At 44.5% G+C, this 22758-nt stretch overlaps 1 protein-coding gene across 7 annotated transcripts in view; it reads left to right on the forward strand.

Moving 5' to 3' along the window:
* The window catches only part of POMGNT2 (protein O-linked mannose N-acetylglucosaminyltransferase 2 (beta 1,4-)), a 165912-nt gene that overhangs the window by 39324 nt on the left and 103830 nt on the right, over window positions 1-22758 (forward strand). Inside the window, exon 1 of one of the 7 annotated variants that reach the window (XM_030551043.1) lies at window positions 12951-13048. The exons of 5 other annotated variants lie outside the window; for them this stretch is intronic. The gene's annotated coding sequence lies outside the window, so the exon portion shown is untranslated. Of the gene's footprint in view, window positions 1-12950; window positions 13049-13106; window positions 13379-22758 lie in introns of those variants that run through there. One more of the 7 variants, XM_030551042.1, reaches the window with a different exon arrangement.

Raw genomic sequence — 22758 nt, forward strand, 5'->3', positions numbered from 1 at the left:
CTTTCCTGCCCCGCCCCTCCGCCATCCCATGTCACCTCTGGCAAGTTGTTTTATATATTTTATTTCTTTACACTTTTATAAAAGGCGCCAGTTAATCATCTTGCAGTGCGCAAAACTTAAGAGCCATCTTTTCCTTTCTTAATTACAAAATTTGGCACGAGGGCTAACAAAGTTGAGCCGCTATTCAGGAAGGCACTTGAACACCTACTTAACTTTGGACATGTGCCTAAGTGCCAGTGACATCAGTGGGAGTTAAGCACATATTTAGTACTTAAAGTTAAGCACGTGCTTAAGTGCTTTCCTGAATCAGGGCCTTAGTGATGGGGTTTTTATTTCTCATATGGGCACCCAGATACAGTACAGTGATAATGGGCATAGTATATTCTGTATTGCTAGGCGTTTCAGTATAGCCTGTATCACTTTGTAAAATACATCTGCTTTATTCTGTGCCTGACCTCTAACTTGTGCGATTTATTCTTTGTAGACACGTTCTCTGTTAATAATATGTGCCTTCTGAGAGAGGTGCATGGAGAAGTCCTCCATTTGTGGCTGCTAAACCCCCTGTGTGGAAAGAGGGTGGATTACCACCACAATCCCACCCTCCAGAACGCTTCAGAGGGCACACCGTGGTGCTTAGGGCCTGCCAAGGAAAGGCTAAAGTTTGGGTGGGCCAGGGCAGGATGGGGCTGGCTAGGGAAGACACACATTGTTTCCTTCTTAACCCCATGGAATTTGTCCAGCTGGTGTCTGTGCCCCAAGGGCACCTAGGGTAAAGTAAGGTCATAGGGGTCGCTAGTGTACCTCCATTGGATAAGAGGAATCGGGGGTAGGGGATAGCGCTGGGATCCAGAGCTTTAGTGGAGGTACAGAGTCTGAGCACAGATGAGCTTGGCCTCCTGTGAATCCCTACGATCTGCCAAGTTGGGGTATGGATTTTCCACAGGGAACAACCCCATCCCCCTCCTGCCAGGATGATGCAGGGGAATTTCCTCATGGAGTTTCCCTTGTAAAAGGTCCCCTCCCACAGCTCTTACTGCATGCTGGGACAGTGTGGGCCATACACTTATTGATTTAGTTTTTTAAATGCTGTCTTTTCTCTAAGATCACAAGCATTCTGTTTCTGTCCTTGAAGAATTTCCTTTTTTAATTTGGTGCATTTATTTTAACTTTGCCCAGGCTAGAAATTCTGTATGTGTCACAGGAGCCAACTCTGCTGCATCCCACTCCGAGTGGAACGCTCTGATCATTCTGCAAGGCTTTGATAATGGGTCAGCCATCTGACACATGAAGCTGTTGTATTTAAATGAAATACATTGTAGGGCTCACTTGCCTCTGCATTTAGCAACATGGTTATTCTAGTAGGACTGTGTCCTGTGCATTGACAAATTAACTCTGGAGCGGTTGGGATGTACGCTATGACACCTACAATAATACTAACAATGTTCTGACATCAGTTTAATCTGCTTAAGGTAATATTTGCCCATGGCTTTGTGAGTTTCTTTTGTGCTCTGATCCACAGCCTCTAATTACAAATTTGAATAAATAAAGCAAGAAACCTTTAAAAATGTTTTCCCTGGTTGCTTTGCCTTGATGAAATAAGCATAGGTCTGATCGCCATTCCTTGCAATTTTCTGGCTGTCAAGGGTGTAAAAGGGTTCTTGCTGGCTATTGAACTGTAATTCTTGCATATGACACCTAGTGCATTCAGAATGGCATTGTGCAAGTAATTCAGTGTATTCATCACACTTCTCACCATTGTGTGGATCAGTTCACATTGAAGTTGAGAAATATGATTCATATTGCTTTCTTCTCTTCCCCTGTCAATGGCAGCAGGAGCCCTCAGAGCAATGTTTGAAACCGAAAATGCCTGGCCTGCAGCCATGTGCTGGTGTTGCTCTGCTGGGCCCTCTGATGCCTCTGTAATCAGATAAGAGCCAAGGTAGGAATTGTTCTTTTCCACATGGTACATCAGACCACAGCAGTTATGTGCTGAGCAGAGTATTTTAAAGAAATGTCTGAAACGGTTCCTATAGCCTAGTTGGTCCTTCAACCCAAGCCCTGAGTTAATTCTTTTTAACTGTACAGATATTTTGTGGCCAAACATAAGGGCTCAAATTCTCTGCTGCTTTCCACCTTGCATAATGGACCTGTGCAAAATGAGCATAATGCCACCAAACCAGAGTAGTAGTGTATTACACTTATGCTGCACAGGTGTCAATGGTCACACAAGGGTCAAGGCTGTCGGACCCAGACTTTTTTTAAATGTACTAATACCATATGGATGGCAGGTTATGGTGACTTAATCTCTATAAGAGATTGGCTAGCAGAGAGAGCAGTTAGTAATATATGGCCAGGAGCCCCTTTCCAGTTCATAAAGGAATTAAAACACATCTCGGCTACAGTACAGTACAGTCTTTGCTTTTACATGGCTTGAAATGACAATGTCTGTTGTGATGCTGTGCTAGTCACCTGCAAGTATTTTTCATGGAGTGACTTAACAGAAGCATACACCTGGGTTGCTTGGAAATACTACTTTTGATTGGGCTTTCCATACGTTGCTGCTGCCATGACTGCCTCCGCCTGAAAGCTTCTTCCACACTTTCAAATGTTTGAAGTACTAGGACTTTGTTTTGTTTAGGGGAAGCGGAAAACATGTAGTCTCTGAACATAATGGAAAACAGAAGCTTAGTGAGAAGCCAGATGCTACAAACAATCCAGTTATAATCTTGCTGGGAAACAGAGGCATGTTATAATTTGTGCTAAGACTATTATGGTCCCCTTATAAGAGAATGCATAAGCCAGTGAAGACAGTAGAATGCTCCCCATTCCACCTCAAATATTCACATGGTTTTTTTTTTCTTGCTTGAACTGCCTCATTTCATGATCCTATGCTAGATTTCATTTTTGCACTTGCTGAGTTATCCTTTCCATAGGTGTCATTAGGGAGATATATATATTTTAATATCCTGAGAATGACTCTTAATGAGGCTTTAACTTTTCCAAAACCACCTCCAGCTAGTGCAGGCTTCTTCTGTATTACTTCCCTGGTGATGCTGTAGGGATCTCATTTCCCTCCCCTGTTGCAGATGTTTTGGGGCATGTGCTGGAGGAGAGTTTGTGTTTCTTGGCATCTTCCAGGTTGGAACAAGCGATTAGTCCTCCTTGTCACTTCCGTCTTCGGCACATTTAAAATGTACTCTCTTATACTCTGTCTGCTGGCTCCGGCATCTCGGTTGGTCCATGGGGCCAAATTCAGCCTTGATGTATGCAGCGACTTCATGAGAATTACCTGGGAGAATTCCTTTGTTCCTGAGTGTTGCTTGGTGGATAAGGCATCAGTCTTGGAGATAGGGGTTCTGGTCCTGGTCCTGGCTTGGTGTGGCCTGGGCAGGTTTATTTCACTTCTCTGTGCTTCAGTTTCCTTATCTGCAAAATGGGAGCATGTTCTTTTTGTGATGTCATACAAATGGAGGCCTAACATTGCAACTGATGTCTCAGAATTGACCAAGTGAACCTTTTTCTATCCCCGTGTGTCTCAGTTATGTCCACTTCCTTTACTGCCCTGCCAGTTTTTATTACCGTTAGCAGTGCATGGCCTATGCAGCTATGGAAGAGGGAGCTGAATCCTGTCCTGTCTTGTGTGTTAGCCAAATAGTATGTTAAATACTTGCTGCAAAATTGTTACTACCGGTGATGAAATGTGGACCAGAATGAACACAGCCTGACTTTCTGATCCCAGGTTCAGTTAGAAGCATGAGTGCAAAAACCATCTCTCAACTTGTAAAATGAGCAAATGTGATTTGGAAACTACTGAGAGAATAAATGTGAAACCCTTCTGTGTCACTCGTTTCACCATGGCCACAATCTTGCAATATATTGTAGGTAAGTGGACTGCTGCTTCTGTATGGAGCCCCACTGAAATCTGGGGACTCTTTTTCGGTGCAGCAGTCCTTCTGCATGCAACTAATGGTAGGACCAGAGCCAGTGTCACACTTCAGTAAAGTCAATGCAACTCCAAGCAGGGTGAGGAGAGAGATTTAAAATGTGAAAAATTCAGATGGCTAGTATACGCCTCCTCAGCGGATATATTATGGGGGGAGGGATAGCTCAGTGGTTTGAGCATTGGCCTGCTAAACCCCAGGGTTGTGAGTTCAGTCCTTGAGGGGGCCACTTAGGGATCTGGGGCAAAAATCAGTACTTGGTCCTGCTAGTGAAGGCAGGGGACTGGACTCAATGAACTTTCAAGGTCCCTTCCAGTTCTAGGAGATTGGTGTATCTCCAATTATTACATTACTGTGTAATATAGATAGAGAACACAAAGCATGTGCATATTTACATGGGTGTGTGTGTATGTAGGCAACTGTGTGTGTTTGTGTGAATAAACATATCAGTCTAAAATAAATATGTATAATATAAGTATTTATATTTTAGCTGTTTTAGCCAGTGTACTCCCTTACCATGCACTTGTTTGAGGGCCATTTGGAGAAGATGCTCAAAGTGGAATTTTTCATTTGAAGTGTCTTGGGAGAAAATACTATTCCCCCATCAAAATACTTTCCTCTTTGGAATCCAGTTTGTGGTTGAAAGCCCAGCCGTGTTGAAGTCAATGGGAGTTTTCCTGTTAACTTCTATGAAACTAGGTTTTCATCCTAGATGTCCGGAGCCCTGGTTTCAGTACACCAAGTACCATTGTTGCCCTGTCTGAAACCTGACATTTGTCAACAAGACAAGGAAGCTTCTAGAGAGAAATGGTGGGTAAGGTAATATATTTTATTGGACCAACTTCTGTTGGTGAGAGAGACAAGCTTTGGAGCTTACATCGAACTCTTATTGGTCCAATAAAATATATTACCTCACCCACCTTGTCTCTCTAATATCCAGGGACCAATACGGCTTCAACAAAACTGCATACAATGAAGCTTCTAGTAGTTTGACATGTTTTTTTTTGTGTGCTCCCTTTTTAAATGGAGAATTGCTTTTCATTTTAAAACACTGCAGGAAGAACAATTTCTTCTGGAGTGTTCTTCTAGGTCTTTAAATAATAAATGTTATAATTGGGAGTGACGCAGGTTCTCCTGCAATATCTATGTACAAGGCAAAGATTCCATAAACAACACTGTTTCCTTGCTGCTTACCCTCCCTTGGCCTAAAAGAAGGCTATTCAAACCTCTCCTCCAGTCTGTTTATGTGGTAGCACTTTTGGGGGATTCCAAGACGTTCATTGTTTTCTTTACATGGTGCTGTGTTTAAAGGTTGAAACTTTACTATGTGAATTAAATATTTATTGATCTCTTAATGAGGTTTGACTAGCATTCTCCTGGCTCAGGGCCGGTGTTCAGTGGGCAGCTTATTTGACTGCAGTCTGGGGCTGCAACAGTTTGTGTTTTGTATCACACTAGTAACAGATAAATACTGTAGTTACTATTACAGGGGCTTTATAATTAAATTTTATGTTTAAGTAAGTTATCAAGGCTCCGATCCTGGGGGGACCTCCTGTGTCCATGCGGAGCCCCATTCGCTTCAGTGGGACTCTACCAATATGTTTACATAGCTGCTGGGAGGTGTGAGTGCTAGTGCAGACAGACTTGCGCTAGCTCAGCTCAAGCTAGTGCACTAAAAAGAGCAGAGTGGACATTGCAGCACAAGGAATGGCTTGGGGTAGCTGCCCGAGCCCAAGCTAGGGTTGCCAGTTCTGGTTGGCTGTTTCATGGAGGTTTCACTCCATGACATAACCTTTCATTAGAGATTAATCTTTAATTCCTGGAGACTCCAGGACAATCCTGGAGGGTTAGCAACCCTAGTCCAAGCCCACCCAACCCTCTTGGTCCAAGCTTTGGTGGCTAGCCTGAGCTGCTGCCAGTGCTGCAGTGTCCACACTGCTGTTTTTAGCTCACTAGCTTGAGCTGAGATAGTATGAGTCTGTTTATCCCTGCCGGGAATCATACCTCCCCATTGCAGTGCATATGTACCCTACAGTGCAAGGATCTGTCTACACGCAGCTCATGGCAGGGTGAGGGTCACACTGTCATACTGTTTCTGGCTCCAATCCCATGAAGTCCTTTAGCTTGTGCTCCATTTTAAGCGTATGAGTTTACTTCAGTGGGACTGTGTGCTTAAAATTAAGCTTATGCTGAAGTGCTTTACTGGATCAGGGTTCTTGTTGTAAACCTTTAACCTTGGGGTTACATCTTAAAGGGACATTGAGTTTGACAAATGCCAAAATTCCGTTAAATTGTGGGTTATTTTCCCCTGTGTTGGGAGGACATTGAAAATCTAGATACTATCGTAAGATTTACGTATTTTTTTGGAGGCACAACAATCTTGATGGTTCTCCTATGAGTGAGTGTTTTTGCTGTGCATGCACCTTATAGTAGATGCATTACTTTACAATGTGCCATGTGAACCAACTTCCTCTTGACATGATAAGCCACACCTCTTTAAATCCCTAGAAACACCTCCATTGTTATAAAGGGATGTTCTTATTGGTAAATAAAGACCAGTTTGTTTTTCCAAACAAAGTCAATTATCATAGAAAGCAAACATTAGCTAAGATGAAGGGCCTAGTGGTGCAGTCTTTGGAAACCAAAGTTCCCACTGAAATAATTAAGGGGCTGATCTGAAAATCTCTAAAGTCAGTGAAAAGACTCCCATTGACTTCAGTGGGATTTAGATTGGGCCTTGAAAGTCTTGTGAGTGCAAGGACTGTAGAACTGTGGGTCATGTTGACTCCAATAGCGGCAGGCCTGAGATAGACATAGATGTATAGCTGTTTCCATGTGTAGTTAAAACTCTGAAGCTCAGTATGGGCAGACTAAAAGCTCCTATCCTGACCCACAACACACTGCCCTACTTCCCCTGAGCCCTGCATTGCCAGCGTACAGTGAGGTGAGTTAAAGACAGAAGGATGACTCTGTGCAGTCTCTCTCTGTTGTGTTTGCAAGATCCTTTTTGCTTGTTCTGTATGAGAATGTTAAAGCAGAAAAGCAGTGCTCTAGAGCAGCGCATCAGAAGCCATATGTTTTAATCCTGTGCTTCTCTAATGCAAATAACATTACTTTCGGGTCATCTTTTCATCAGACTTACTTTGAAGGTCTTGCTTTGTTAAGATCCTTTGTCAGTTTTACAGAATGCTTAGGTTGGTTGGTGTGTTGTTTTTTTCCCCCTTGCATATTTGGTTTTTATTTGTCTTTTTAATATTACAAAAATTCACTCTCAACCCCCCTAAATTAGAAACAAACTCGGGTCTTAATCCTGCAGATACTTTCACATGTAACTTTACAAATACGAGTAGTCTTTTTAAGTTCAGTTGAACTGTGTAGTAGTATTATGCACACACATAAGAGTTTACAGGATCAAGATCCAAATCAGTACATGTGGTGCTCCTGGAGACAATTATGCTAGAATTGGCCAAATAGCTAATAGATCCAACTGGTATAAATCCAAAGTGTGAAATTACAGTATGACCCAGTGTATATGTAGCATAAATCCATTTAGCTTTCTCCCTAATGATTTATAGTATGAATCAAAAAAGAGACGCTAGCTTGACTGCTCTGGGCTCTTCCTACACTTTTCAAAAAGGGCTCCAGGTAGCATACCGCTACCATTCATAACTGAGAGTTTTTCAAACCGAATGTCCCTTACACAAAATGTGAATAATTAAGGTATGTGGATGGGGCTTTGTACTTTCTCCTTTGAACAGCTAGGATAATTGTTGCCAGGAGCAAGAGAAACCCTGCATCTTGTCAGAGGGCAACCATTTTTATTGTGTTTGTGTGTGTGTGAGAGATTTACTACTGGGACTTTACTATTGGGAGTAATCTCAGTCATTCCATTGGTTGCTGTGAGACTACTCTAAGGCCATGGCTACACTTACAGTTTTGTAGCGCTGGTAGTTACAGCTGTGTTTGTACAGCTGTGTAGGGCCAGTGCTACAGTGTGGCCACACTGACAGCTACCAGCGCTGCAGTGTGGCCACATTTGCAGCACTTGCAGCGCTGTTGGGAGTGGTGCATTGTGGGCAGCTATCCCACAGAGCACCTCATCCCACTTTGGCGCTGTGGCTTGTGGGAAGGGGAAGGAAGTGTGCGGGTCTTTCTGCTTCCTGTTCCAACGCCCCTTGGTTCTTTGCTGCACATTCCGAGCAGTTTGGCGGCATTGTGAGTCTGCAGCGCGATTTCTGAGATTTCTGTTACAAATGGAGCCTGAGCTGCTGAGGACCTTGCTGATGAATGTTGCCAGCACATCACACATGGTAGTGGAGCTATTCCTTCAGCTGCAAAGTGACAGTGAGGAGTCAGACGATGATATTGAAACGCCTGACGCTCAAGACACTCAATTGCTTGTGGCAGTAACAGACGTGCTCAGCACCGTGGAACGGCGCCTTTGGGCTCGGGAAACAAGCACTGAGTGGTGGGATCACATCGTCCTGCAAGTCTGGGATGACGAGCAGTGGCTGCAGAACTTTCGGATGAGAAAAGCCACTTTCATGGCACTGTGTGCTGAGCTCGCCCCTACCCTGCGGTGCAGGGACACGAGATTGAGAGCTGCCCTGCCAGTGGAGAAGCGGGTGGCTATTGCAATCTGGAAGCTAGCAACTCCAGACAGCTACCGATCGGTGGCGAACCAGTTTGGACTGGGAAAGTCCACCGTTGGAATGGTGGTGATGCAAGTTTGCACAGCCATTAATCGCACCCTGCTAAGAAGAACTGTGAGTCTGGGGAACGTGCAGGACATTGTGGATGGCTTTGCAGAAATGGGCTTCCCTAACTGTGGAGGGGCAATAGATGGGACGCATATTCCTATTCTGTCACCACCCCACCTGGCATCAGAGTACGTTAATCGCAAAGGGTATTTCTCCGTGGTTCTGCAAGCGCTTGTGGATCACCGTGGGCGTTTCACTGACATTTACTCAGGATGGCCTGGAAAGGTGCACGATGCACGCATCTTTCGGAACAGTGCCCTGTTCAGGAGGCTGAGGGCCGGGACTTTTTTCCCAGACCGCAAGATCACAGTAGGGGACGTCGAAATGCCCACTGTGATCCTTGGAGACCCCGCTTACCCCTTAATGCCATGGCTCATGAAACCGTATACAGGGAAGCTTGACAGGAGCAAGGACCAGTTCAACTACAGGCTGAGCCGGTGCAGAATGACTGTGGAGTGTGCTTTTGGCCGTTTGAAAGCCCGCTGGAGGTGTCTTTATGGGAAGCTAGATTTGGGGGAAAGCAGCATCTCCGCTATTATATCCGCGTGCTGTACCCTCCATAATATTTGTGAAGGGAAGGGTGAAAGATTCAGTGAGGAATGGACCTCCGAGGTTCGACGTCTAGAGGATGAATTTGCACAGCCAGAGAGCAGGGCTACTAGAGAGGCCCAGGAAAGGGCTTCAAGGATTAGGGATGCCTTAAGGGAGCAATCTGATGCTAAGAGCCAACAGTAATGTTTGGTGCCTTTGCTGTGCTCCTTTCTATCTTGAGGTACAATATTTACCACTTCCTGCAATAATAAAACGTATTGTAAAAGCCATAAAATCCTTTATTCAAAGTACAGTACATAAAAGGCCAGGGGGGTTAGGGTGGTGGACTGTACATTCAGAGGTTTGAATATGTCCTGTTTGGATTACTGTTCAATGTCTGCTGCACTTCAGGATTACTATGCTGCAGGGTAATGGGGGTGGAGTGCACAGGGTAAGAATTGTAGTTATCAGGGCTGGTAGGTGATCGTACAGGTGTTGGAGGCAGCTGAGGGTAATAAGAAACTGGCTGCTGGAGAAAGGTGTTTTGTGCAAATACTGGGGAACAAGAAAGAGAGCTTTGGGAGGGGTGTGGGTTACCGCGGTACAGATCTGCCTGCATGGCTACGAGAGACTCGAAAGAGTCAGTTTGGCGAGCCAGGAGGCTTATCATGTGCTTTGAGGTTTTTTTGGTAGCCAATTCCTTTCTCCTGCTTTGTGTTTGCCTCCACTCATACATTTTCTCTCTCCATTCCTGCGTCTTCCTACTTTCTCTGTTGTTGTGAATCATAACTGCTTTGATCAATTCTTCTTTTGATTTTCGCGGATTTTTTCTCAAGTTCTGCAAGCGACGTGAGGCCGGTGATCCGGCTGCATTAGTCAAGGTCACTAAAAAAAACATAGATAGAAACATGTAATACACAGAGGCTACATTGTTTATTATCACACAGTGAAGGAGTTTTTAGACTTTTTGTAGCATCCTTCCCACATACCTAACATAACACAGAGAGGCCAGGGAAGCGAAGGCATGGCGAGCAATGGGGTGAGTGTTTCTGCCCCGACTGCACCTGGGAGGGGGAATTGACCGATGGGTCACTGGGGTTTATCTGCACTGGGTAGAGGAGGTAGATGGTGTCCTGCACAGGGGACAGTAGTGAACAGGAAGGGGGTGAGCTGTTGGCGGGGGGGGGCGGTCTGCATAACTGTCGGCCTGCTGGTGAGGGGGGGGGGAAACGCACAACTGTGCTGGCTGCCTGCTGGGAAGGGGGGGGGGAAAGACCAGTGGGCATCGCGGGGCTGGCTGCCTGCTGGGAAGGGGGGGAAGACCGGAGGGCACCGTGGGGCTGGCTGCCTGCTGGGAAGGGGGGGAGAGACTGGAGGGCACCGCGGGGCTGGCTACGTGCTGGGCAGGGGGGGGGAAGACCGGAGCACACTGCGGGGCTGGCTACGTGCTGGGAACGGGGGGGGGAGACTGGAGCGTACCGCGGGGCTGGCTACGTGCTGGGAACGGGGGGGGGGAAAGACTGGAGCGCAGCGCGGGGCTGGCTGCCTGCTGGGAAGGGGGGGGGAAGACCGGAGGGCACCGCGGGGCTGGCTGCCTGCTGGGAAGCGGGGGGAAAGAGACCGGAGCGCACCGCGGGGCTGGCTGCCTGCTGGGAAGGAGGGGGAGAGACTGGAGCACACCGCGGGGCTGGCTACGTGCTGGAAGGGTGTGGGGAGACCGGAACACACTGCGGGGTTGGGGGGGGACCGCGAACCTGGCGCCCTGCACTCAAGTATCCCTAAATTCTCAACAGGGTTTCCTACTGCCAGATATATCACTGCTGCGTGTTACCTGGGAAGAGAGGGAGGGTCTTCTACAGCAATGCGGATTCCGCCCTGGCCCCTATGCCGCTTGCCTGTGTGCAGCCATGGTCCCCCCACCCCTCGCTGCACAGTGGATCGGACGAGTTAGCCTGACCGGGACAAGGACCACGGTGGCTCTCCCGATAAACTTGAGAAAGCAAATTGCGCACGCTCTGGCTGCTACTTTTCAAGAGATTACCGAGGCAGATTACAGAGACGTGATAGAGCAAATCAATGGGCTATTCCACATTTAGGCATGCATGCAGGCAACCATAACCCAAACCCTCCTCTCCCAAAACATAAAAATCTGCTTACCCCGAGCACACTCCGCAGCTTCTTCCTCACCAGCAACTTCCAGCTGCTGCGACTGGCTAGCCTCCTCCTGGCTTGAGAAGAGCTCCTGGCTGCATGCCTCCTGGGACTCCGGGGTGTCTCCCTCCATGCCAGTAGCCTCACTGTCGGCTTCCTCTACACCCTCCCCCACTTCTCCCTGCTCTGAACTCTCCATCGTGGTCCTCGGATTGGCAGTGGGGTCACACCCAAGTATGGCATCCAGCTCCTTGTAAAAACGGCAGGTTGTGGGGGCAGCTCCTGAGCGGCGATTTCTCTCACGGGCTTTGCAGTAAGCACTCCTCAACTCTTTTATTTTGACCATGCACTGCAACGCGTCCCGTTCATGGCCCCTTCTCAGCAAGGACTGCAATATCTGCCCATAGGTATCATAATTTCTCCTTCTGGAGCGCAGCTGTGCTTGCACAGCTTCCTCACCCCAAACACTGATGAGGTCCTGCAGCTCGGAATTGTTCCATGCTGGGGCTTGTTTGGGGCGTGGAGGCATGGTCGCTGATTGATTGAATGATTGATTGCACTCCACACCTGGCTGAGCAAACAGGAAGGGGATTTTTAAAATTCCCGGGGCATTTAAAGGTGGGGTCAGCTGAGCCCAGGGCAGTGGAGTGTGAATGATTACCAGAGAAGCTTCTAAGGTATGCTGGGATACCTCCTTATACCCCGGAGGTCAATAAAAGCGCTGGTGGGCGTCCACACTTGCTGACCAGCGCTGGATCACCAGCGCTGGAATCCCTACACCCGAGGCTCGACCGGGTGTACAGCCAGCGCTGCAACCAGGGAGTTGCAGCGCTGGCCGTGCTTTGCAAGTGTGGCCACATCCTAAATTGCAGCGCTGTAACCCCCTCACCAGCACTGCAACTCTCTAGTGTAGCCATGGCCTAAGTCATAAGCATTTTGTTCAGTGGTGTTTGCAGAATTGGGCTCTTGGGCCTGGATCTGAATTCAGGATCAAGGACTTGACAAATGAAAACTGAGCACAAATCTTCTAAACTAGTCTGCTGAACTCAGCAAGTGGGGAAGTGAGTTCTGCAGGCGGATGCTAGGAAAATCACTCTGAACTTGCAACCACCTAGTGGACTGAGAAGCAATTGCTCCGATCTAACTTGGATCTAGTTCAGTGTTTTCATATTAAATACAGTTAAATTTTGTGACTTTCGTTTCCACAAAAACTGTTTTCACAGTAAGAAATAGTTTGTTTAAAAACACGATCCCTTATATTGTGAAGGTGTATGCTTGTAGCATATTCTATACTGAGCCATTCACTGGCCGTCATAGCTAGCAAAGCTTTTACAAGTTGCTGAAGGAATTGCGAAAAGGCATTTACAGTAGCTGTCTCCTTTTCTGGTGATTGGCATTCTTTCTGCCCTCCCTCCTCACCCCCTCCCCCCGCTTTTGTTTCTTTGTGTGGAGCCTTTATTTATTTATTTATGAACCTAAAAGCAAGCTCTGTTTAAAAAAAACAACCAGAAAAACAGCTTTCTGTCTGTCTCCTAGTCATGCTCAGCTGTGTAAAACAGCACCATTGTATTTGTTTCACTGTGGCTGCCTTTGGGGAATTTGCAGGAATACTGCAGCAAATCATCCTGCATGCAGGGCTGACCTCTGGGAGGCTAACAAATTGAGGTGAGCCAGCTGGAGTGATAGGACACTGCTGATAGAGCATGCTCAGAGTCAGAGCTAGGGGAAAAAGATAGCTCAGTCTGCAGATGATGCACTGGTTACTGCTCTGGTAGATATTTTTTTGGGGAGGGGGAGATTGGAGAAAGGGTTTCCCTGCAAGAAATAGATTTAAGATTTTTCTTTTTCTTGTGAAAGAGGGAGGCAGTGGGTAACGTTTCCTTTTATATAGCAGATCAGGTATGCATGCATGTGCTGAAATCCTAATCTGTTAGGGATAGTTTTTTTCCAAGGATTAAGGAGGTTGCAGATGCTCTGAATTAATGTACTGCTGTGGTGAGTGTTAATTGTAATCATTCTCTGTTAGCTGTCGAGCTCACATTCGGCTCTGACTTCAATTTTGGAGGTTGCTCTGTTTGCCCACCTTTTTATAGTGCACTTCTTGGGGTTTTTAATGTGTGTATCAGACCACTGTTCCAATTAATTTGTCTGAATGTTTCCTCCATGATTGGGTGAGTGATCAGTATTTAATTTATAATCCCAGCCTTCACGCATTTTTTTTGTTTGAGTATTTTGGAACAAATGATTTGCAGGGAGGAAATCCTGTTTCGGATATAGACTGAATTCTAGGGCTTCTTAAAAAAAATTCTCCACTGGACGGTTTTAGTGTCTCTACAGAACATGTCACTGTATATAGCCTGTCAGCCTAGGAGGCTTTTTAATGTTCTTATTGGCTATGCTGGGCTGCTAACATTTTAGGCTTCTGCTTAGAATTTCTAGCACGTAAAAACGGTTCCAGAAACCATGCTAAATGGGAAACCTGAATTGCTCAAACTAATGGTTATAAAGACAGTTTTGCACTATCCCTTTACATTTCTATCCAGACAGTACCCAAGCTGTTTCTTTTATGAGGAGGAGGAAGAATATAGAAACAAATGGCTACTAAAACCCAGAGTCACTGAGATTCATATTGCTTGAGTGCATTTTGGGATCAACACTTTCTGGATATTCATATTACTTTTGCAGGATTGATAAATTCTTTTTTTTTTCCCCTTGGAGTTATTTTTTAACTTGTCTATCAGATCTCTTATTAGTGGTTTTCCTGATATGCATTTTTATTGTTAATAAAATACTTGTTGCTTACAAAAAAATAAATGGGAAAGATTCTGCAGCTTTTTTCTGATTGATTAGCATCATTGGCTCCAATATAGTCTGATTCATGTGAGAGGAGCCATTGATTTCAGTGGGATTACTCATGTGAGTAAAGGTTAACAGGTGTGAACTCTTGTTTATTAACAGTTTCCTTCACCTCTCCTCCATCGACTTAGATTGTTTTGGGTTGGTGAGTCTTCAAGTGCTTCGGCTCTCAGGCATGTACGCAGAGAGGCATTGTCAACTCTTCTGACAGTAGTTTTATTTAAAGCTCCAGCTGCTGAAGTCATGTGGTTACATGACCATCTCAGATTTTTGTTATTAGTCAAAGTTTCCAGCCTTTCTGGTTGTGGAGAAAAGCTTTAAAATGGGACCCCTAAAAGCTCGTAAACCAGAACACAAATAAAAAGACTCAATTATTAAAAATTTCTTAATTTTTAAGTCCATCTCCTGATATTTTTTTTTCAGACTCTGACTCTTTCAATATTTGGGGTTGGCAATACTGTATTTTTGACCCTTTTAGAGGTCAGACATTTTGATAAATGAGAACAGTATGAATAAAGGTTATTTCAATGGAATACAGTAGCTTGAAAGTTGCTGTCCAGCTCTGAATGACTATGAAAGAAATTGATTAATGAGGGAAATTTTTTCCAAAGGCACAACTGTAGTTAGATGCATGGGCCAATGGGCATTAGGCACCTAACTGCTATATGTGCCTTTGAAAAAAATCTTTCCCCCTTGTAACATACTTTATTTTCCTTTTCATAGCGAAGCTATATTTGAAATGGAGAGCATTTAACAAAAGGAAATGTTATATGGAGAACCTATCTTCTTGTTTGCCGACCTATAGAGCAAGGTTTTTGATTTAGGTGAAGCCTTAGAATAAAAATAAACTTGTTTTGTTGATGACTGTCAGTTGATACTGAGGTTTCAAAAAAAAATTTAAACATTTTTGATATTATACTTTTCTGTTATTGCCCTATATTTAAAATCCTATTTGAGAATTGTTGTTCTGTTTTATATATTTCTCTTCTAAGGCAGACTTGATTAATGGTATTTGCTACTTCAACTACATGGCTTAATCTCTTCATGATTTTGTAGTTATTCTACAAAACTGCTTTTTTCTTTTTAAAAAATCAGCACATCTGTAGTTTCCTGCTTTTTAGTAAAAAATTTACTTACAAAATATATCAATTACTTAATATACAGCAGTTTCATTGGATGACTCAATGGTTTATGAACATTACTTATTTAAATCACGTTATGATCAATTATGTACAGTTCATAGGAAGATGAAACTGAGGCGCAGAGAGTTTGTGACTTGTGCATAGTCACACAGGAAGTCAGTGTCAGGGCTAGGAATAAAACAAATAACTCTCTTGACTCTGTCCTGTTTTCTCACCAGCCCTTCCAGATATTTCCCTTGTGACGATAAAAGAAGCAGGAATTTACAGCTTTGTCTGTGTGTGTAGAAAAATATCTTCTACTGGAGAAGGGAGAGGGACAAGAAGGCTTGTGAAGTCTACTAGGGACTTTGTTATGCAGATTGAAAGTACCTGGGAAGTACTTAGGCTATGTCTACAATACGCAGCTTTTAACGACACAGCTGTGCTGCTATAGCCATGCTGTTAAAAGGCACACAGTGTAGTTGCTGTTTGTCGGCGGGAGAGAGCTCTCCCGCTGACAAAAAACGTCCACCTCCAATGAGCAGTGGTAGCTTTGTCTGCAGGAGAGCACACCTGCTGACAAAGCGCTGTTCGCAATGGCATTGTCGTCAGCAAAACTTCTGTTGTTTGGGCGGTATGGAGAGGTGGGAGGTTGTTGCGGATTTTTTTGTTTTTTACACCCCAGAATGACAAAAGTTTTGCTGATGAAAGTCCAGTGTAGACAAAGCTTGAGATACCACAGTGATGAGACCTATCAAAGATCCTTGGATGCAAACAGTAAGTTGCCTTTACTTGTATCCAGGAGAAAATCACTCTTAGAAACTTCATTCCCTCTTGATAAAGATCATTTTCCTAATCAGTTTCTCAGAAAGATAATCCTGTTTTTCTGTAGATCCTGTAAGAGTGGTTTGGTGAGGGGTGGGCGTACTGCATTTTTTTATGTTAATTCTGAGATTTTTTTCTTCTTCCAACTTCCTTCCTAGATTATAATAAAAAGGGAAATATTTAAAAATACACAGTCAGTTATATTATCAATTTTCAACTAATGTGGCTGAGGACCTGTGAGAGGGCAATTTAATTTTCTGTTAAGCTTTAGGTGTTGAGGACGATGATAACACTTCTGCAGTGTTTCACTAAGTATCACTATTCCCACTGTTAACAGTTGCATAACTGGGGCTCCTGACTCCCAGTCCTGTGCCTTGTCACTGGACTATATTGCCCTCCTTCCATAAATTTCTGGCAGGCCAGAGGGAAAAAGTCTTCCCCTCTTGTCTGGTGGTAGGGATGGAGTGGTATCCATACAGGCCCAGGTCTTACAGACTCGTGCTTTTGCTTCATTCCGTCCGTGTGAGCAGCCACACTGAAAGCAAACAGTTCTTGGGACCCTCTTCTGGCTTTGAAGTCTCAGTGCTGCCTTTTCCTTCTGTTGAACTTAAAGAGCTGGACATAGAGCTCCCTCTCCACATGCAAACTAGTGGTTACTGACCATTTTACGTGCCGTAAAACATATCTTAAAATTCCCAGTTTCCAAATTAAGACCCATCTGCAAACAGGTATGCACATGACTGACTTCACTGATGGGAGTAGGCCTGAGGCCTTGATCTTGCAAAGGGACCCACTCAAGTGAAACCTTATTTCATCTCATTTATCTCATTCACAGTAATAGAACTGTGTGCAAGTGGGTCCCTTTACAGAAGAATGTCTCAGGGTCCTGATCCTGTCCACCCTCTGTGTGTGGAGTTCCTACTCAGTGTCTGCATTGGGAATGTTCATGTGGAGTGGAGGGCTTGTAACAAAATCTAATCCTGAGTCTGATTCCCAATTCCCTCCTACTCCACCTGTCATAAACAGATAGTTAAGGGTTAATGCCTCTTTTACCTGTAAAGGGTTAAGAAGCTCAGTAAACCTGGCTGACACCTGACCAGAGGACCAATAAGGGGACAAGATACTTTCAAATCTTGGTGGAGGGAAGTGTTTTGTTTGTGCTCTTTGTTTTGGGTGTTGTTCGCTCTTGAGACTAAGAGGGACCAGATGTCAATCCAGGCTCTCTAAATCTTTCTGAATCAGTCTCTCATGTTTCAAACTTGTAAGTAATAGCCAGGCCAGGCTTGTTAGTCTTATTTTTGTTTTTTCAACTTGTAAATGTTCTTTTTTGCTGAGAGGATTTTACCTCTGTTTGCTGTAACTTTGAACCTAAGGCTAGAGGGGGTTCCTCTGGGCTTTATGAATCTGATTACCCTGTAAAGTATTTTCCATCCTGATTTTACAGAGATGATTTTTACCTTTCTTTCTTTAATTAAAAGCTTTCTTTTTAAGAATCTGATTGATTTTTCCTTGTTTTAAGAGCCAAGGGGATTTTATCTGGACTCACTGGGAATTGGTGGCGGAAAGGAGGGAGGGAATGGTTAAATTCTCCTTGTGTTAAGATCCAAAGGGTTTGATCGGTGTTCACCAGGAACTTGGTGAAAAAGCCTCTCAAGGCTGCTCAGGGAGGGGAAGGTTTTGGGGGGACAGGAAGTGATCCAGACACTGAAATTTCTGGATGGTGGCAGTGTTACCAGATCTAAGCTAGTAATTAAGCTTAGACGTGTCCATGCAAGTCCCCACATCTGTACCCTAAAGTTCAGAGTGGGGGAGGAACCTTGACACCACCAAATAAACCCTCAAAGAAAAGGGAGAGTCATGTACCGCAGAAACAATCCAACATCAGGTTTTACAAAACTCAATAGCAATGTAGATGTTTGTTTCCCAAACTTTCAAGTGAATTTTTTTTTTAAATCACCAGCATCCACTGCAAACCTAGAATCTATTCTCACTACACACTACCCATCCCTCTGGGGCATAGGTGGGAGTTGATCACAATTTAAAAATATCAACTTTTAAATAACTCCAGATCATCTTCTTTGGTCTAACTATACAGGATCCCTCATTTCTTTCCTACCATCCCAATCTCCATCAGACATTTTTTCTTTCCTCTATTCCACTTGTACATGAGGTCCTGAGAAAAATCTTCTGTCTTCTTCTTTTGCCTCTGTCTGTGCCACACTCCTCAGCCAAGCCTCCTGTCTCTTCCCTTGATTTTCCCAGTCTGAGGATGGTTGGAGGGCAAGACTGCTACCTCCTCCACTTGGCACTACAGTTTCCTGGCCACTTGGGACACTGTCTGTTCCCCCTCATTTCCTCTTCACCTTGCTCTGCAGTGAGTTGTCAGGAGGAGAAGTCAGGAGTTTGGGAAAAGGTGTCTCGGATGCCATGGTCAGAGCCTGACTAGCTATTGGCAGTGCCTCTTGCTACAGTTCCATCCCTGCTGGTAGGCAAGGTGAAGAACTTTATTCTCTCCTGGTGGCCTGCTAGGGTCATGGAAAGGGAGGCTGGGTAGCTGGGAAAAAAAGGTCCAGATTGCAATGGGAGTTAAGCACCTAAATACCTTAGAGGATCTGGGCTAAAGAGGAAGATATGTTTCTCTGCATTGTTTGCAATCCAAACATTGGAGCATTCTGCTAATGTCTGAGAACCAGAGTGACTGACTTGCAAATTATATTGATACTGTTGAATCTACTTTTTTTTTAATTGTCTAAGCTGAGTGAAATGCAAGAAATAATAATAATAAAAACATAGCAGAAAAAAACCTGCTCTTTAAAATTCTTTCAGTTGAAATAACCTGTGGATGTTATGAATAAGATCTTCTTAAAAATATATTAATTTTGAAAAGCATGTTCCCCTTTAATAACTAGTTTTAGCTGCCTCTCTTATTGAAGCAGACATCAAAGTGTTCCTGAACAAGGCAGCACCCACTGTAAGCAGGCAGGCTTCACACATGAATATATGGTGTTCTGAAATAAGCACCAATTAACAGAGAAAAACTTAGTTACTGTATCAAATCTTACACAATGGTAATGAAAATCCTGCAAGATACTCTAATTGCAGTGTAGACATACCCAAGCATCTGCTTCTGGCCTGTGTCATGTAACTCAGGCTGGTGGGGCTTGGGCTATGCGGTTGGGGTGGAAATGTTCCCGCTCAGGCTGGAACCTGGCTCCGGGACTCTGTGATGAGGGAGGGTCCCAGAGCCTAGATTCCAGCTTGAGCCCGAATGCCCACACCATAATTAAACAGCCCCATAGCCTGAGCCCTGCATTCCCAAGTCATCTGACACTGGCCAGACATAGGTGTTTAATTGCAGTGTAGACAGAGCCTCTGAGTCTATGAAATGTGCTCTTTCTGAGCATACATGAACTGCTGAAGGGTTTACCTGCTTATCAGTTATAAATATTAACTAAAAAGTGATAGTTGAACTATGTTTGAGGATAGGGAGCCATGAACACTAGTTAGCCTAATTGCTAGAGGATGGAAAGGGGAAGCTGCTGGCAGCCCACCTTCCCTTAGGTGCCTCCTCATTGGCCATTTTAATTAAAATTAAAGCAACCAAAGACAAACTGCTGCTTCCTCAAGACTGTGCTTTTCTTCTTACAGTCTCTGTCCACCCCTCTTTCCTATTGGAAACTAGAGAGGCCCCTCCAATTTCCTAATCCTCTGGTGCTGAGTGTGCTGTGTGTCTCGGCTCCATGCCTCAGAGCTTTTTTTCTGCAAATCTGTCTTCTCCCACTTCCTTTGCACCCAGACCTTGCCATCTCAGCCATCACACTGCCAGGTGTCAGCTGCCGCCAGCCATCGTCAAGCTTCCTGCCAGGGCAGTCTGGTGGTTGTGATTCTCTCTCTTTCACTCCTCTCCACTAACCTTTCTGTGTCAGGAATCCTCAAGGGAACCTCCTTTGGGGCACCATAGCCCTTTGAGCTTGGCAGCAAGAAGGTTCCATGTGCTTTTTACAAGCGTTCCTTCTGGCGAGGCTCCAATCTGTGTGCTGTCGTTCCTTCCAGTGCTGCCGAATGAGAGTTCTCGAACATTTCAAGGGACTGTACAAACGTTGATCAATCCTCGCAGGTTCCTTGGTGACTGAGACACACATTTCTGTACAGCAGGGATTCTCGAACAGCGGGTCACGACCCCTCAGAGTGTCATGAGGTGGTTACGTAGGGGTTGTGAGCACGGCCATGCGTGGGGGCTGTCAGCCCTGAGACCCAGTTAAATTAAAATGACCCCCTCCCCATTTTTAATTTATAAGGGGAGGGGTCACACTTAGAGGCTTGGTGTGAAAGGGGTTGCCAATAGAAAAAGTTTAAGAACCACTGCTATAGATTGAGGGCATGGCACTGAAAGATGTCATGGTGGGTGGGCTTGTAGGGAAAGCAGTTCTGAACCACTGTGCTCCCATTTTCCCCTCAAGGTTGAAGAGCTGTTTGAAGAACTGAGGGGGTGAGTGGCATTGAACAATCTGTCTGGCCTGCCTATATAGCGCATTTCACTTGCAAAGCGTTTGCAGATATTAAACTTTCCTCCCAACACACCTTTGATGGAGAGATGCAGAATAACTCTCATGCCGCAGGAAGGGATGTGGAGGCGGAGAGGTTAAGTAACTAAAGTTATTTCCATGGTGAAGGTCTCTCTTACTTGGAAGCTTTTAATAGTTTCAAAATTATATACTTCCCCATGGCAGCTATCCACATCAGAAAACCCCCATGGCAACTGAGAGAAGCTGAGAAACCAGTGGATTTGGAGACTGGCCGGCTGGTCCTCTTTCCCATGGATGTGGTTCGTCCTGACTGTGCAGCTCTAAATGTAGCCATATCCTGAGTAGAGGCACATAAGTGAAACAGCATGGGGCAGCTTGCACTGCCACTGTTTGTGTTGTACCTTTTTGTTAATGAGCAAAAAACTTCAGCCCTTAGGGCTGTCCATCCAGCATCTCCCCTAGCGATGTGTTCATTGTATGTGTAAGAGAAAAGAAAATGAAAGGTACAGTCCTGCAGAAAATGAGTAAACATTCCAGAAAAATCCTAAAACTGCAGAATCCACAATTCAGTTGTGCCAGTGACTTTTCTCTTTCCTCCCTAAATCCTGCGCCTGCCTAGTTTTTCTTTGTTCACCTCCACCAAAAGCAGCCTTCAGCCAAACAGCTTGAACCAGGATTTGTGCATCTCTAGCAACTGGGAACAAGTATGATGATGGATTCCTTCAGCAATGCTGGCTTTTAACATCCATCCCTGAAACTTGGATGGTTAAAGAAAACACACTTGCCTCAGCTTAGTGCAAAGAAGTGAAAGATTTGCTGTAGGGAGGGGAGGAAGGAAATCAGTTTACAGAGGATGTTAAAAAGCGGAATTATTTACTACAGTAATTGTACAGACACTAATGCAACAATGTGTAAAATGACAGATGTTAACCTGTGTATTTGTGAGAGAGATCCATCGGGACCACTTTTCAGAAATAAAGTTAGAAACCAATCGAAACTAGTTCTTATGCTGTCCCTTGAGGGCTGGTAGGATAAAGAAATATTAGAATAGACTTTCTCTAAGGACTGCGTGGCTCTCAGAGTCCTTTGGTGAGAGACACAACCTTCCACCTCGGGGTTTCCAGTTGAGATCTGGATGAGTTTAGGAGTGTTTGAAGATTGTTACCTCAGGTGACTCTCTTTCACATTTTTTTCATGTTAGAGTAAAATAAGTTAAAGGCCTGATTTATTTGTCAGAGATGCAGAGCGCTAGCAGCTCCTGTTGACTTCAGGAGAAGTTTTGGACACTTAGTGGTTCTGAAAAACAGATGTTAAGTTTTGTGCTGCCCTCGGATTGACCCTTATTTTAAGCATTTTAATTTCTTCAGAGCTAAAGGCTTTCTTCCAGATCTGCTATTTATATACTGAGCAGTATGCTTTGAAGGAGGTCACTTGGACTCTATCTTCTTCTTTGTTTGATTGGTATTGCTACTTAAAACAATTTCCATCATGTACTGGACTTACAGCTAAAAAGACAGGTTGTTTACGCAGTGTAATACTATTGCTAGATTATTTACAAGAATGGCAAAGTAGAAAAAAAGAAAAGTGAAACATGCTTTGGAAACAATATACCCAGCACTGAAGTAGAAATGTTGATCAACAAAATAAATTTAGATTGACCTGCAAGTGTAAGATCTTAGCCCTTGGATTATTCCCTCTCCCTAAAACTCAGTGGCCTTTTCTACATTTACAGGGCAGCACCAGTGCAGCTACACCAATTGATGGCTATTAATGGTGGAGCCTGGGCTGTTCCGAGCATAAACAAGGCCTTGGTCAAAGTTTCAACGGTGCTACCATTGGTGACTCATGAAATCAAACGTATCTTTCTTTGCCTTTTGCTATCTGGCACTTACTGAGCTAGATACTCATTCAGTCTACTTGCCGGAGGAGATGGACTTTGTTTCTGTTCCCAACAAAGGCTGATACCAAACTGAAACTGCAGTTTGGATCCCCAAAGATCACCTCTACAATCTGCCTCCTTAACAATGAGCTTAGACTACCTATAACT

Source organism: Gopherus evgoodei, chromosome 2 (genome assembly GCF_007399415.2).
Source record: "Gopherus evgoodei ecotype Sinaloan lineage chromosome 2, rGopEvg1_v1.p, whole genome shotgun sequence".
Classification (NCBI taxonomy): domain Eukaryota; kingdom Metazoa; phylum Chordata; order Testudines; family Testudinidae; genus Gopherus; species Gopherus evgoodei.